A 15,361-nucleotide genomic window follows, 5' to 3' on the forward strand; every position below is an offset into this window, starting at 1 on the left:
ATTAAGTGTAGCAAAATCCCAGTCCCATCATATCAGTCATGCTCTTGTGCTTATCCTTGGGTATTGTGACTATTAACTCTTGCAGCACCGGGTGCTCCTAATTTTGGTTCGAGTGAATTTATAAACTTTGTGAAGGGAATTGACTCCTCTGCACACTGGAATAAACATAATCAACATGATCCACATTTTACTGCGTGTTATTTCACCATCTTATTGATTCAAATGCTCCATCCTTATGTGGTTTGCGACATTATGTTTATCCACTCTGTCTCTAAATGTTTGAAGAATTTTCAAGTTTGGGATCAAATTTTAAGAATTTGACCATAAGTGAAAGTTATGGTGTCATCACCCCCTTCGGGGCTTACCTTTCCCAGTTGTGATGATATTCCTCCCTATTCTTTGCAAATACCCCCTGTTGGTGGCGAGAAACTGTTGGTGTGGTCAAGTGGGTGCTCTAGAAACAAAAGCTCAGGACAGAACAGTTATCAGTCATGTACTTCATACAAATTTTGCATATGTTTTATTCCATATTGATCCTCTGAGTGTAATGGTACATTTTAATTTGAATTTATCCAAACTAAACACAATATTTTCTTTATCTACTTTGCTCTTGTTCTTTTGCAGTACCACATCCTATCACATGTCCCTGTCGATTATATTCTACTTTTAATACTTACTATTTCAAGTGAGAACCTAAATCACGTGGCCCAATGTTTATTATTGCATATCTCTATTCTGAATGTGGCAAGTCATTCATAGGTATTGTTAAAGTTTTGGCGATTTTCCTCTATAAAATTTAATTGACTTTTTTACAGTGGCCTGCTGTGGTTAATAGTAACATATTCCAGTCATGAGTGATATCAATAGTTTTCTCCACTGTAGCATTTGGCATTCCCAATAATATCACATGATACCTTAATCAAAACACAGCTAATCTAGCACAGTTTTCTTAATGCAAACATCAGTAACTCAAAATCAGCAACCACAGTGTTAAGTCTGCAGTTCATACTTATGTGAAGCTAGAGTCTCCTCCTCCAGTCTCTCTTATCCTCCTGCTCCTGAAAAAACAAAACGAAGCGAAGCATCCACCCTTCTCTTGTCGGCTGGGTGAATTGTTTATGAATTGTTTATTGACATTTACTAATCCTAAAGTGGGTGCAGTCATTGTCTCAGTATCAAGTCAGTCAAAACTTTTAGTCGTCAGTCCATCACAGTCCAGTCACATGCATACCTCCATACACATTCATACCAGATGTTGCTGATAATGGAGTCTCACGCGCAACCTATTCGAGCATCCATCATCAGCAAGATGACGTCATCATTTTAAAGGAAAACAATTCCTTGTTGTTTTTTGGGCCGGATTGACTCGGTGCAATCCTTTTAGACTCAGAACTTCTCAGTGTTCCCTATAAGTGAATTTCTCCCAAGCCAATTACAATCATGGAGAAGCACACTTTGCAACTGTTTTTGTAAGAATATTTCATAGCGCTTTAAATTTCAATCTTTCAGGCCTGGTTTAAAGAGCTGATTGTTAAATCATAAACTCACAAAATATCAACATATCACCACCGGTGGATCACACCTCTCCGATTTTCTTATCTCAGTGCACTGTAACAAAAACAAAAACAGACATAACCAACAAAATACTACTAAAATAACACAAACTAGGGCCCGTTGCAGACATGTCCAAGCATAAAACTATCCCTCTCTCGCTTACGAGAAAGAACACAAGCCAAAGCTCACTGATAACATCAAGCTAGCGCTAAGCAAAACCAAAAAATCCACCAGAAATTCACAGGATTCGAGCCGCTTCGAGGCTGTAGCTAAGGACTCCAACGATGCTAGTGCTAGCGGCGCTAACGGCTGCAGACAGGAAGATACTGCCAGCACCGGAAACGTGCTCGTCATCTCCGAGCATGAAGTAAGGAGAGCCTTCAAGAGAGTGAACACTAGGAAAGCAGCAGGACCAGACGGCATCCCAGGTCGTATCCTAAGAGACTGCGCATACCAGCTAGCTCCTGTGTTCACTGAGATATTCAACATCTCTTTATCTCAGTCGGTGATCCCCACATGCTTCAAAGAGTCCATCATTGTTCCTGTCCCGAAGAAACCCCACCCTGCTTCTCTCAATGACTATCGCCCTGTAGCCCTCACCTCAGTAGTGATGAAGTGCTTTGAACGCCTGGTCAGAGACTTCATCATTTCTTCACTACCAGACACACTGGACCCACTACAGTTCGCTTACCATCCAAATCGTTCCACAGACGATGCCATCTCTCATCTCCTCCACACATCACTCACTCACTTGGACACTAGAAGGGGGAATTATGTTAAAATGCGCTTCATAGACTACAGCTCTGCATTTAATACCATAATTCCCTCCACACTCACCACCAAGCTGGAGCATCTGGGACTCAGCTCATCTATGTGTCAGTGGATCTCCAACTTCCTAACTGGCAGACCACAGGCAGTAAGGATGGGCGGACATGTCTCAGCCTCCACCACTCTCAGCACTGGAGCCCCCCAGGGGTGTGTTCTGAGCCCCCTGCTGTACTCTTTGTACACATATGACTGTGTGGCCACTACCAGCTCCACCACCATCATCAAGTTTGCTGACGACACCGTCGTGGTGGGCCTGATCTCTGATAACAACGAGACGGCCTACCTGAAGGAGATTAGGAATCTGGAGAACTGGTGCCAGAGGAACAACCTCCTTCTAAACGTCAGTAAGACAAAGGAGCTGATAGTGGACTTCAGCACTAAGCAGGAGAGGAACTACCAGACCCCCCTAATGAACGAGTGCCCAGTGGAGAGAGTGGACAGCTTCAAATACCTCGGAGTTCACATCACGCAGGACCTGTCATGGTCCTGTCACATCAACACCGTGGTGAAAAAGGCCCGACAGCGTCTCTACCACCTCAGACGCTTGAGAGACTTCCAACTGCCCTCCAAGGTGCTCAGGAACTTTTACTCGTGCACCATAGAGAGCATCCTGACGGGAAACATCTTAACCTGGTTCGGGAACAGCACCATGCAGGACAGACGAGCTCTACAGAGGGTTGTGCGGTCAGCTGAGCGCACCATCCGCTCCGAGCTCCCTGACCTGCACTCAATCTACAGCAGGCGGTGCTGGACCAAGGCCAGGAAGATGGTGAAGGACCTCAGCCATCCCAACAACAGACTGTTCTCTCTGCTGAGGTCAGGAAAGCGATTCCGCTCCCTGAAGACCAACACAGAGAGACTGAGGAGGAGCTTCTTCCCGCAGGCGATACGGTCTCTCAATCACACCACCACACAGTACTGACCCACACATACAGTTCTTACACACACTGGACATTCTGGACATTGTTTTCACTTCATCACTTTAAGCATATTTGCACTGCACAAGACATAATGTGGATTGCACAACACTGGTCACTACATTCTTCATTTCCAGTTAATACTTGTACAGCTGCTGTTATTGTGTATATATTTATTTATATTTCTTCATACATTCTTATATAGTTCTATATTGTGTATTTTGTTGTACAGTTATTTTATTTTCAACTTTAATTTATATATTTTATCTTATTCTTTCCCAGTTAAATTTACCCTTCATTCTAAATTGTGTTGTACAGTTATTTCGTTTTTAACCTTAATTTATATTTTATTCCTTCCTAGTTAAATTTACCCTTTTTAATTTTTGTATCTTATAATTTCTTTTTTTTAATTTTATGTGGAGTATTTATTTATATATAAACATATATAAATAAATAAAAAAATTACATTAGTAATTCATTTTGTGCATAATTTTATATTGTTGTTGATAATAAATTAATTAAAGCAACAAAACAACCTGAAGAGCCGGGAGCCGAAAGAGCCGGTTCTCTAAAAAGAGCTGGAATTCCCATCACTAGTTTCCACCTCATTCCTTTTGTTGTGATAAGCTAGGCTAGGCTAAACATACACTGGACACATACATTCCTGGACTTAGAAAGCTTGTAGTTGGATCTGTTTTCTGTTGTAAATAGTACAGAGCAAAGAGTATCTGCAGCTGAATGGGTCTTTGTGGGAGGACTCTTTTTCTCTTTGTCAGCTCTGTCACTTCTTGGGAATTGTACCTCCCTTTGTCTTCTCAGAACCCAATCTGTTACATTAAAGAGAAATGAGCTCAACTATGCTCCTTAATAATTCCAGCAGGCGAAGGAGAAGTAGCTGGACACTCTCTCTTTTTCTATGTTCTGTTGACTTTCTCTCACTGTTCTCAAATGATGGTTTCATTTATCAAATTTATAGAATCTAATTTAAAAATATCTTCTTTACATACTTACGTCTTGAATAATATTGAAGACCTCATAGCACTCTACCACCCCAATAGAGCACTTTTCTCTCAGACCACTGGTTTACTTGTGGTTCCCAGACTATTTAAAAGTACAGGGTGGGCCATTTATATGGATAACCGTAACAACATGGGAATGGTTGGTGATATTGAAGTCCTGGCACATTAGTATATGTGAGGGGGCAAACTCCTCAAGATGGGTGGTGACCATGGTGGCCATTTAGAAGTCGGCCATCTTGGATACAACTTTTGTTTTTTCAATAGGAAGAGGGCCATGTGACACATCAGACTTATTGGTAATGTCACAAGAAAAACAATGGTGTGCTTGGTGCTTGGGACCAGGAAGCAGAGCTGCAGTCTTACACGCCTCTCTGCAGCTTCTCCCCTCCTGCTACCCCCCCCCCCCCACCCAAAACCTCATCCCCTCAGAGACTGTGTCAGCTCGCAAACAGACAGAAAATAAGCAAAGAATGACTTAAACATAAGGCAAATCTGATGAAAGCCTGATTTTTAGCTTTGTCCAGCCTAACTGGAAAACTTAAAAAAAATTGTAATATTTGTTATTATCACCCATGTAGATGCTAAAAATGACAGCCTCAACACGTAAAAGTGATACGTGACCAACTCAGTTGGTTTCTCTCAAAATGTAAAAGAACCCACCCACCACTTTAATCACACTCTAGATCTTGTTTTAACATATGGCATAGAAACTGAACATTTAACAGTGTTTCCTGAAAACCCTCTCCTGTCTGATCATTTCCTGATAACATTTACATTTACAATAATTGATTACACAGCAGTGGAGAGTAGACTTTATCAAAGTAGATGTCTTTCTGAAAGCGCTGTAACTACGTTTAAGAATATAATCCACCCACTGTTATCATCTTCAATGCCCTGTACCAACACATAGCAGAGCAGCTATCTGAACGCTACTCCAACAGGGGTTGATCATCTTGTTAATAATTCTTCCTCCTTAGTACGTACGACTCTGGAGCTCCAGTAGAAAAGAAAGCCTCAAATCACAAGTACTTGACTCCCTGGTATAATTCTCGAATGCACACCTTAAATCAGATAACTCATAAGCTGGAGAGGAAATGGCATCTCACAAATTTAGAAGATCATCATTGCTGGAATTGGAAACACTCTCAAATCACTGAGAGCTGCAGAATTATATGAGATTTAAAGAGAACAGCATTCAGTGACAATATCCAACTTTGGGGATGTAGAGTTTTCTTCATCCACTCTGTCAATGAAGTAGTATGCTCTAGCCATCTTAATCACTTAAATGGACAGAATTTGGGGGTTTTGTGTGCAAGACATTTTTAAATAATTCAAGAACTTCATACTGAAAAGTGATGGCAGTTGTCTCACTGAAAGGAACAGCAGCTTCATGTCAAACAATTTGAGACTTAAACACAGGGGACATGACAGACTCACACACTGAAGACACGGCAATATGAACAACATAGTGAGGAGAAACTTAAACATACCACTAAACGGGGAAACAGAACTCAACAACATAGAACCAGCTGAAGCCTAAACTCAATAACTATAAAAACTAGAACATTATAACACAAAAGTCACCAAACTCAGAATGCTGGGTAAAAAAACCCAGAACCATGACACATGGTATAAATCTCAAACACTGTAACAATGTAAACACTGTTCACTCTCATATACAGACTGAGGTGAAACCTGCACAGCGTATTCTGTAAAGAACTACAGTAACTATATGGACTGTGTATTGTGTCTACAGATGGTGTGTGTTAATTTACCCCTGTGCTGGTCAAAGCCTTCTGCTGATGTGTGAAAATGTTGTTCACATCCTCTGTCAGTGTTATTTGGTTCTTTCTGTGCGGACTCAGCAGGCCCAGCCAGGGAAGACCAGAAAGCAATAACTGTGTATGAGGAAAGCAATAACTTGGTTGGCCCCCTTATCAATTCAGACCCGAGTGGAATAATCAGCAGCTTGAATCAGAATGAAGAAAAAAGCTGAACTGATAATATGTGAAATGTCATCAAGAGAAAAGCAATAATAAAGGAATCAGTGAGGTGCAGTTGTTTTTGCACTTGTGTTGTTTCATTCAGAGATCAGAGTGTAGTTTCCTGTGCACGCTCACTCATTCACACACTCACTCACTCACTCACTCAAGGCCATTTCTACACAGGCTGTCAGCTGGGCCTGAGTTAGGCCTGTCTCTCGAATCATTATTTTCTTTTCTTACTTTTATTCTTATTCATCATTTTACCCAAACATCTTTATATTTAACTGATTATGTTCTGATCAATATTGAACATATTTAACTGTCAGCAAATTTCTCTCTGGATCATAATTCTGTGTTTAACCCTTACAACATTTAACACTATTTTTCATGTTCAAAAGTATAATGACAGATTAGTGACACAGTTCTCATCTTCTCAAACACGAATAAAAAGTTTGATGATGGATCATGTCTACACATTATTACAGTTTTTGTCCGTTGCTTGAACACATTTTGCAAAACTTCGCTCATTGTGCCAAAACTCTAAACACAAGTAAACATGACACAACCCTGGGAAATATACCATTCACATCTGTGCCAAACTGAAACTCTACTCTCAAAACCTAAACTCTGCTGTCGAAACCTAACATTCCTTTGTCAAAATGTAACTCTGTTGACAAAATGACACATACCTGCATCACATGCAAACACTTACAGATCAGGGGGAACACACTAGTCTACTTCATATAAAACACTGCAGTCTTTGATTTTCATTGTTTATTCAGAAGGCATATTTTCAAACAACCAAAAACGCAAATAGGCCTACTCAATATTGTACATTGCAGTACCATGAATTCAGATAAAGTAAAAAAAAACAAAAGAACAACATAATACAGTAATAGAAAAAACACTATACTGTAAACACAAAACATTATGACAATTGTGCATAAGTGGGCTCATGGATCCCGCCGTCTGTTGGGGTCTGGCCACAGGACCTCATCGACATCGCAAGCAATGTCTTCTCCCGCTGGGCACCGGGGAAAATATCCTCTTGCATGTCGAAACCATCCATGGATTGCTGTCACCTGAATGTCGCCGCAGGCCTGTTCCATTGCCTGCAGAAGAGGCATGCGGGCATGTGGTTGGCGGTCATATACACGCCATCTCCAAGCCGAAAAAAATTACTCTATAGGGTTTAAAAATGGTGAGTAAGGGGGCAAGTATACCACTTCAAGTTGGCTGTGGTTGGAGAACCAGGCCTGGACCAGAGCAGCCCGATGGAAACTGACATGATCCCATATCACCACAAACCTGGGCTGATCTGTTCTGTACAACTATATCATGGAGAGCATCTAGAAATGTGAGTATATGTTGGCTATTGTATGGACCTAGTTTTGCATGATGGTGCAGAAGCCCTCGAAGGCTTATGGCGGCACACAATGTGATGTTTCCCCCGCGCTGCCCTGGGACGTGCACAATTGGCCTTTGGCCAGTTACATTACGACCCCGTCATCTTGTTTTGCACAGGTCGAATCCAGCTTCATCAATGAAAATGAATTCATGAGGCTGTGCAGCTCCATCCATGGCCAAGATTCTCTGTAAAACAAAGAGAACATATTACTGTACTACAGTGCTACACATACAGAACCCTCACCCATCACACAGGTACCTGTGTAGCTCTCAGGATGGATTCATGTGGTACTGAGTTTTCCCAAGATGCGTCTGATGGTGGTGATGCTCACATGGTTTATGTTGTTGAACACTCGCCTGTCTGCAAGTATTTGCTTTCGTAGCTGGTGGAGACGAATGGCATTGTCTGCCCTCACTAGGTCCACAACGGCAAGTTCCTGCTGTTGTGTGAACAGGCGTTGGCGTCCCACCCCAGAAGGTCTTCGAGTCATTCTAGAGAAATACAACCACATATTGTCATCGCTTTGCTTATTTGTCTTACAGTACTTTACTGTATATACTGTATCATCCACTGTACAACACTGTACTTCAATATAAGTAATCATGGTATGTTTCACAGAAACTACCACTTTGGCTGCAAAAGGAGCATTAGCACCCTGCAGTACCCTGTACACTTGATATGGTGATATGCTGTAGAACAGTGCTATAAAAACCATCTGAGTAGAGTAGAAGGTAGAGAGGTGAAGACAGACCTGTTTCCTAGTTGGAATGTTCTTACAGTTTTTTCTGATTGCTTAAGCACATTTTTTGTAACTATTGGCTAATTTTGCAAAACTCTTCACACAAATAAGAAAACCTGTCACCCAATAATCAAAACATTGTAGTTCTCTTGCAAAAGCAAACACAGCTAGATTGCAGTTTTTCTCAAATGTTAAAACACAAAAGCCAATCCTGTAACCCAAATGACCAGTAGTCTAAACACATTTACTAAATGTAGCCACTATTCCAGTACCATAAACACATGTCACATGAAGACACAATTCACAAAACACAACCCTCTGTACTCATAAATCTAAACACATTTTTCCTTGCTAAAACACATGTTGCAAAACAACTCTGCTCATATTCTCAAATGAAAGCCCATGTGATGCAAAATGCTTGCCACAGTCACCAATCTTTGAACACAGGGAACACACCTGGCGTCAGTCACTACACACAACGACTCAAAATTGAAGACACCTGTTGCTAATGATGTGACCCCACCTATAAAAGCATAGTTTGGTGAAGATGCCAAACAATCACAATGGATGAAGGCATTCGAGCGTGCGGAAGGTGAAGAGCTGCAGGCCAAAGAGGAAGAGGGGTTGAGATCAGAGGAGGAAGAGGTGAAGGCCTAAGAAGAAGAGGAGTTCGGAGTAGAGGAGGAAGAGAAGGAGGCCAACAAGAGAGAGGAGAAGGTCCAGGTGGGAGAAGAAGACAACCTCGCACCATCATAACAGATGATATGCGAGCAACAGTAATTGATCATGTCATTGTCCATGGCATGACAATGGCTGAAGCGGGACGAAGAGTACATCCAAACCTGAGTAGGTTCACCGTGGCCACCACTATCAAGGCATTTAGACAACACAACAGGTGTAGTACGCTATTGCTTTCTTTGTCACACTACAGTTTTACAGGCCTGTGAAAGTGGTCTGTTACTTTACATGTAGTTTTACATATAAATCAGTCAATTGGCAACACATGTTTCTTTCTTTAGAGCTGAAAGAATGCCACATAGAGGTGGGAGGGTTGCCATATTCACAGCGGCACAAGAAACCCTCATTGCAGATATGGTCCGTGAGAACAACTGCATTAGACTCCGAGAGATCAGAGACAAAGTCATTGCAGATAATGTAAACTTTGAGAACATTGATGCTGTCAGCGTGTCCACAATAGACCGAGTTCTCCGGCGCCAACAGATGAGGATGAAACAGGTCTACAGGGTTCCCTTTGAGCGCAACTCTGCGCGACACATAGAACAACGTTACGAGTATGTGCAAGTACGTATACATCCATGTCCACAGTACAGTTAGTGGACATACTGTGTTGCTTAGTGGCCTACATGAAGAACATGAAGAAGGCGGCTTTCAGGAGCAAAGTGAAGGAGGAGATGAAAGCAGCACAGCGGGAGGTGAAACGCTGCCTGAGGGAAGCAAAGGACACCTACAGGAGGAAGGTGGAGCAGAAGTTGGAGAGGAACAATATGAGGGAGGTCTGGAATGGTGTGAAAACCATCACAGGCCACAACACCAAGAAAAGCACAGTGGGGGGGACTGTGGAGAAGGCAAACGAACTCAACAACTTCTTCAACAGGTTTGACCAGCCCACAACCCCCCCACCCTCACCCTCACCTTCACTACAGAGTCCTCTCCCCACTCTCCTGCCTCCCTCGCTTCCCCCCCTTCCTGACACCATGACACCCCCCTCCTCCAATCCCTCTCTCAGCAGCAAGACATCTCCCCCCCTCCCCTCCTCCCAAACATCTCCCAGTGTCACAGTGGATCAGGTCAGGAGGCAACTGAGGAAGCTTCGCCCCAGAAAGGCAGCAGGCCCAGACAAGGTGTGTCCTAGGATGCTAAAGGCGTGTGCTGCTGAACTTGGGGAGCCGCTACAACGAGTCTTCAACCTCAGTCTGCGACTGGGGAGAGTGCCCGCCCTATGGAAGACATCCTGCATCGTCCCGGTCCCCAAAAAGAACCGGCCCAATGAGCTGAATGACTTCCGACCGGTGGCACTGACGTCACATCTTATGAAGACTCTAGAGCGGCTCTTCCTCAACCTCCTCCGACAACAGGTACAACATGCCCAGGACCCACTACAGTTTGCATACAAGGTGGGTGTCGGAGTGGAGGATGCCATCCTGTACCTCCTACACAGAGCCCACTCACACCTGGATGGGGGAAAAGGCACGGTCAGGATCCTGTTTCTTGACTTTTCCAGTGCCTTTAATACCATCCGGCCCTGTATGCTTCAGGAAAAACTGAACAGGATGGAGGTGGACCCCTGCCTGGTGGCTTGGATCTCCGACTACCTCACCGACAGACCACAGTACGTCAGGCTGAAGGACATCACGTCTGACACAGTGGTCAGCAGCACAGGAGCACCACAGGGAACTGTGCTGTCCCCTCTTCTCTTCACCCTGTACACCTCTGACTTCTGCTACAACTCTGAATTATGCCATATTCAGAAGTTTGCAGATGACACGGCCATCATGGGGTGTATCTGGGATGATCAGGAAGAGGAGTACAGAAGTCTGGTGAGGAACTTTGTCGCATGGAGTCACACAAACCACCTGCAACTCAACACCTCAAAGACCAAGGAACTGGTTGTGGACTTCGGGAGGTCTAGAGCAGGTCCACTGCCAGTTCAGATAGAGGGGGAGGAGGTGGAGGTGGTCAACAAGTACAAGTACCTCGGGCTGTGGATGGACAATAAACTGGACTGGTCATGCAACACAGAGCACCTGTATAAAAAAGCCCAAAGCCGACTGTACTTCCTCAGGAGGCTGAGGTCTTTTAACATCTGCAGGAAGCTCCTGAGGATGTTTTACCAGTCAGTGGTTGCTGGAGTACTTTTCTATGCTGTGGTGTGCTGGGGGAGCAGCACAGCAAAGAGGGACTCATCCAGGCTGGAGAAACTGATCAGGAGGGCTAGCTCTGTGGTCGGCATGAAGCTGGACACTCTGGTGACAGTGGCAGAGAAAAGGACATTAAAGAAACTGATGGACATTATGGACAATGCTGGGCATCCTCTGCACACGGCCATAAACAACCAGAAGAGTCTGTTCAGTGACAGGTTGCTTCTCCCCAAGACAAGAACTAACAGACTTAAAAACTCCTTTGTCCCACACGCCATCAAACTGTTTAACTCCTCTCTGGAGGGGAGAGGGAGGGGAAACAGGAGGACAAAGGAGGGGGGAACAACTAAGCTGTAGTGCCTCTTCACCTCACTGTACAATACCTTGTGCAATACTTTTTGTAAATAGTCAACAGTGCAATAGACTCAATACTTGAAATGTGCAATTCACTTGTATTTTTATTTTTTATTCCTATTTATTCTATTTATCCCCTTTGTATATTTTATTTATATTTGTCTCTGTATTTATATATATGTGTGTGTGTGTGTGTGTGTGTGTGTGTGTGTGTGTGTGTGTGTGTGTGTGTGTGTGTGTGTGTGTGTATATATATATATATATAACAGTTCTGTAACTGTAACTTTGGTCGTTGCTGTGCTTTTTTTGGAAGTCGAATTTCCCAGAGGAACCCACCCGAGGGATTAATAAAGTTCTATCTTATCTTATCTCTTATCTTATCTTACATTACTTCTGGACAATACTGTGCTACCTGATTGACCGTTCTGAACACCTGTACGCTTTTCCATGTTCACAGAGGATAATGCAGTTGGACGCGATGGCCAGACCCCATGAGTACCTCTTCCTGGATGAGGCTGGCTTCAACCTCCAGAAACAAAGGCGAAGAGGCCGTAACATCATTGGCCAAAGAGCCATCTATGAGGTTCCTGGCCAACGGGGGGGTAATATTACTCTTTGTGCAGCTATGGGTATGGAGGGGCTTGTCCTTGGGTCTTACAACACCCAACGTCTCCTCATCTTCCTAGAGGAGCTAAAAGACATCATCCTGGACCATCAACAACACCATCCTAGGCTAGCACATCACATGTATGTGATCATTTGGGACAACGTCCGCTTCCACAAAACACACCAAATCAGAGAGTGGTTCACCACCAACAGTGACCACTTTTTAAACGTCTGTCTGCCACCCTACTCCCCTTTCCTGAACCCTATAGAGGAGTTCTTCTCATCATGGAGATGGAAGGTGTATGACAGACAGCCATACACAAGAGAGAACCTTGTACGGGCAATGGAGCTGGCCTGTGCTGACATCCCAGTGGAGGCCTTCCAGGGATGGATTCGCCATTCCAGGGCGTTTTTCCCGCGGTGCCTAGCAAGGGACAATATAGCCTGTGATGTGGATGAGGTGATGTGGCCCAATGCAGCTCGGCGACATGATGCCGCACAGTGACTGTGTGTAATATTGTAAAAAGACCGTGTAGACAATAAAAAAGACTTCACACCCTGATCATGTTTCCGAGAGTACTGTTGTGTGCGATAGATTCTGTTTTTGCATTGAGTTGTGTTACAGTAGTGTACGTACATGCAGGATGTTTTTATAGATTTATAGTCTTCATGCGAAACTCACAAATCTAAATGCCTAATCCTCTGCAGGGTTCTATGACGATCCGTTACTGTACAGTTTATAAAAATATGCATTGGCAGTTATGAACCAAAGAACCTTCTCACAAATTGAGCATTGTGTTTTCAATTGTTTTGCTGTAGTGTGTAATGCTGTGTATAGTGTTTACAGTTTTGACAGCTTTGAGCTGCTCTCTTGGTGTGGGAGTTTGAGTTTTGCAGTGGGAAGGTGTGGTTGTGTTTATGTAGCTTTAGAGAAGGGTGTTGTGTCAGGACATTGGGGGACCTGGTGGTAACGTTTGTGAAATGTGTTTTAGCATTTGAGAAAAACTAACTCTTCACACCTTCGTAAAAATGGTGTTTCCGTATCAAACAGTTAACACAAGCCATCATCTACTAGGCACACAATGCACCAACTACACACTGATGGTATGAATACAAAACACATCTGGCTTTTGCTTCCTCTGTGCACAAGGTAGGCTATGTCAGTTTGAGCTCATACTTCTGTCATAGATCCGTAAGCATAGAGGGATCCAAACTTCAAGTACTGGTGTTTATTCAAACACATCAAAACAAACACAAGTGTTTATTTCCAAGTATAGGATTATTTGCAATCGCCATAATGACTATATGGGTTACTTGGTCTGCAGTGAACATGCTTCCTCTGCCCCCAGCATCTGGTCATCTAGCAATTCTGTAAAGTAACAATTTCAGTATTTTTACATCAATGGTATTGGTGTGTTTCTCATTGGCATATGGCAGTGCTACAAATCTTTGTGCGAAGTGACTGTACTAACCGATTCTCATTTCAAGATGTCCTTATCAGAATCAGAATCAGAATGGGGTTTATTGCCAAATGTTGAGCAGGTTTACAACATTAGGAAATTGCTGCGGTGCTTCAGTGCAAACATGCTGTCATAAATAGCACTTAAATAGACATGGAAAAAAATAAAAGTAGGGATAAGAATTAAAAGTGCTACGTGGAAAGATATGTGCATGAGATATACATGAGATATATACATGAGAATAAGAATTAAGAGTGCTACGTTGAAAGATATATACATGAGTGCAGGTGGTGATCAGTGCCAAACATAGAATGATGCAGTGACACAGCGTAGGGTCATGTGTTAGTGGCGGGTACAGTCATATGGTTATTGTTCATGTGTCCAACAGCAGAGGGGAAGAAACTGTTCTTATGGCGAGAGGTTCTGGTGCGAATGGACCGGAGCCTCCTGCCTGAGGGGAGCAGGTCAAACAGACTGTGTCCAGGGTGAGAAGGGTCAGCTGAGATCCGAGCTGCACGCCTCAGTGTCCTGGAGGTGTACAGGTCCTGCAAAGATGGGAGTCTGCAGCCAATCACCTTCTCAGCAGAGCGCACAACACGCTGCAGTCTCTGTTTGTCCCTGATAGTGGCTCCACACGCTGATGGAGGAGGTGAGGATGGACTCGATGATTGCAGTGTAGAACTGCATCATCGTCCGTGTTGGCAGGTTGAATTTCTTCAGCTGCCTCAGGAAGTACATCCTCTGCTGGGCTTTCTTGATGACGGAGGTGATGGTGGGCTCCCACTTCAGGTCCTGGGTGATGGTGGTACCCAGGAAGCGGAATGAGTCCACAGAGGTGATGGGGGTGTCAGTCAGGATGATGGGGGGGAGTGGGGCTGTGTGCTTCCTGAAGTCCACAATAATCTCCACTGTCTTCTGGGCATTCAGCACCAGGTTGTTGTGGCTGCACCAGGACACCAGACGTTCAACCTCCCTCCTGTAGGCAGACTCGTCCCCGTCCGAGATGAGTCCAATAACGGTGGTGTCATCTGCAAACTTGATTAGCTTGACAGACTGGTGGGTGGAGGTGCAGCAGTTGGTGTACAGGGAGAAGAGCAGAGGAGAAAGAACACAGCCCTGAGGGGAGCCGGTGCTGATGGTCCGGGAGTCCGAGACATTCTTTCCCAGCCTCACATGCTGCTTCCTGTCCGTCAGGAAGTCAGTGATCCACCGGCAGATGGGATCAGGCACATTCATCTGGGAAAGCTTGCCTCGGAGATGGTCTGGAAGGATGGTGTTGAAGGCAGAGCTGAAGTCCACAAACAGGATCCTGGCGTAGGTTCCTGGGGAGTCCAGATGCTGCAGGATGAAGTGTAGGGCCATGTTGATGGCGTCGTCTACAGACTGCAGGGGGTCCAGGAGGGGGGCCGTGAGGGTCCTGAGATGGGAGAGAACTAGGCGCTCAAAAGACTTCATGACCACAGATGTCAGAGCCACGGGTCTGTAGTCATTTAGTCCAGTGATCCTAGGTTTCTTGCTACAGTGTAGCAGCTCGAGTTAGGCTGGACCCGTTGGCCAGCTACCCTCAGGGACATTCCACAGTTGATTACATGGTCCACTATTGTAGCTCTGA

General features: G+C 44.1%; 1 protein-coding gene and 1 pseudogene across 3 annotated transcripts in view; both read left to right on the top strand.

Annotated features, from left to right (window-relative positions):
* LOC146708743 (receptor-type tyrosine-protein phosphatase gamma-like) overlaps positions 1–15,361 on the top strand; it is a 372,141-nt gene that overhangs the window by 140,154 nt on the left and 216,626 nt on the right. The gene's annotated exons all lie outside the window — the stretch shown is intronic.
* Positions 9,451–12,638, top strand: LOC146708746 (uncharacterized; annotated as a pseudogene).

The sequence above is a fragment of the Copadichromis virginalis genome, linkage group LG5 (assembly GCF_057382275.1).
Source record: "Copadichromis virginalis isolate Kocher_CV1m ecotype Utaka linkage group LG5, C_Virginalis_male_GT1.1, whole genome shotgun sequence".
In the NCBI taxonomy this organism is placed as follows: Eukaryota; Metazoa; Chordata; class Actinopteri; order Cichliformes; family Cichlidae; genus Copadichromis; species Copadichromis virginalis.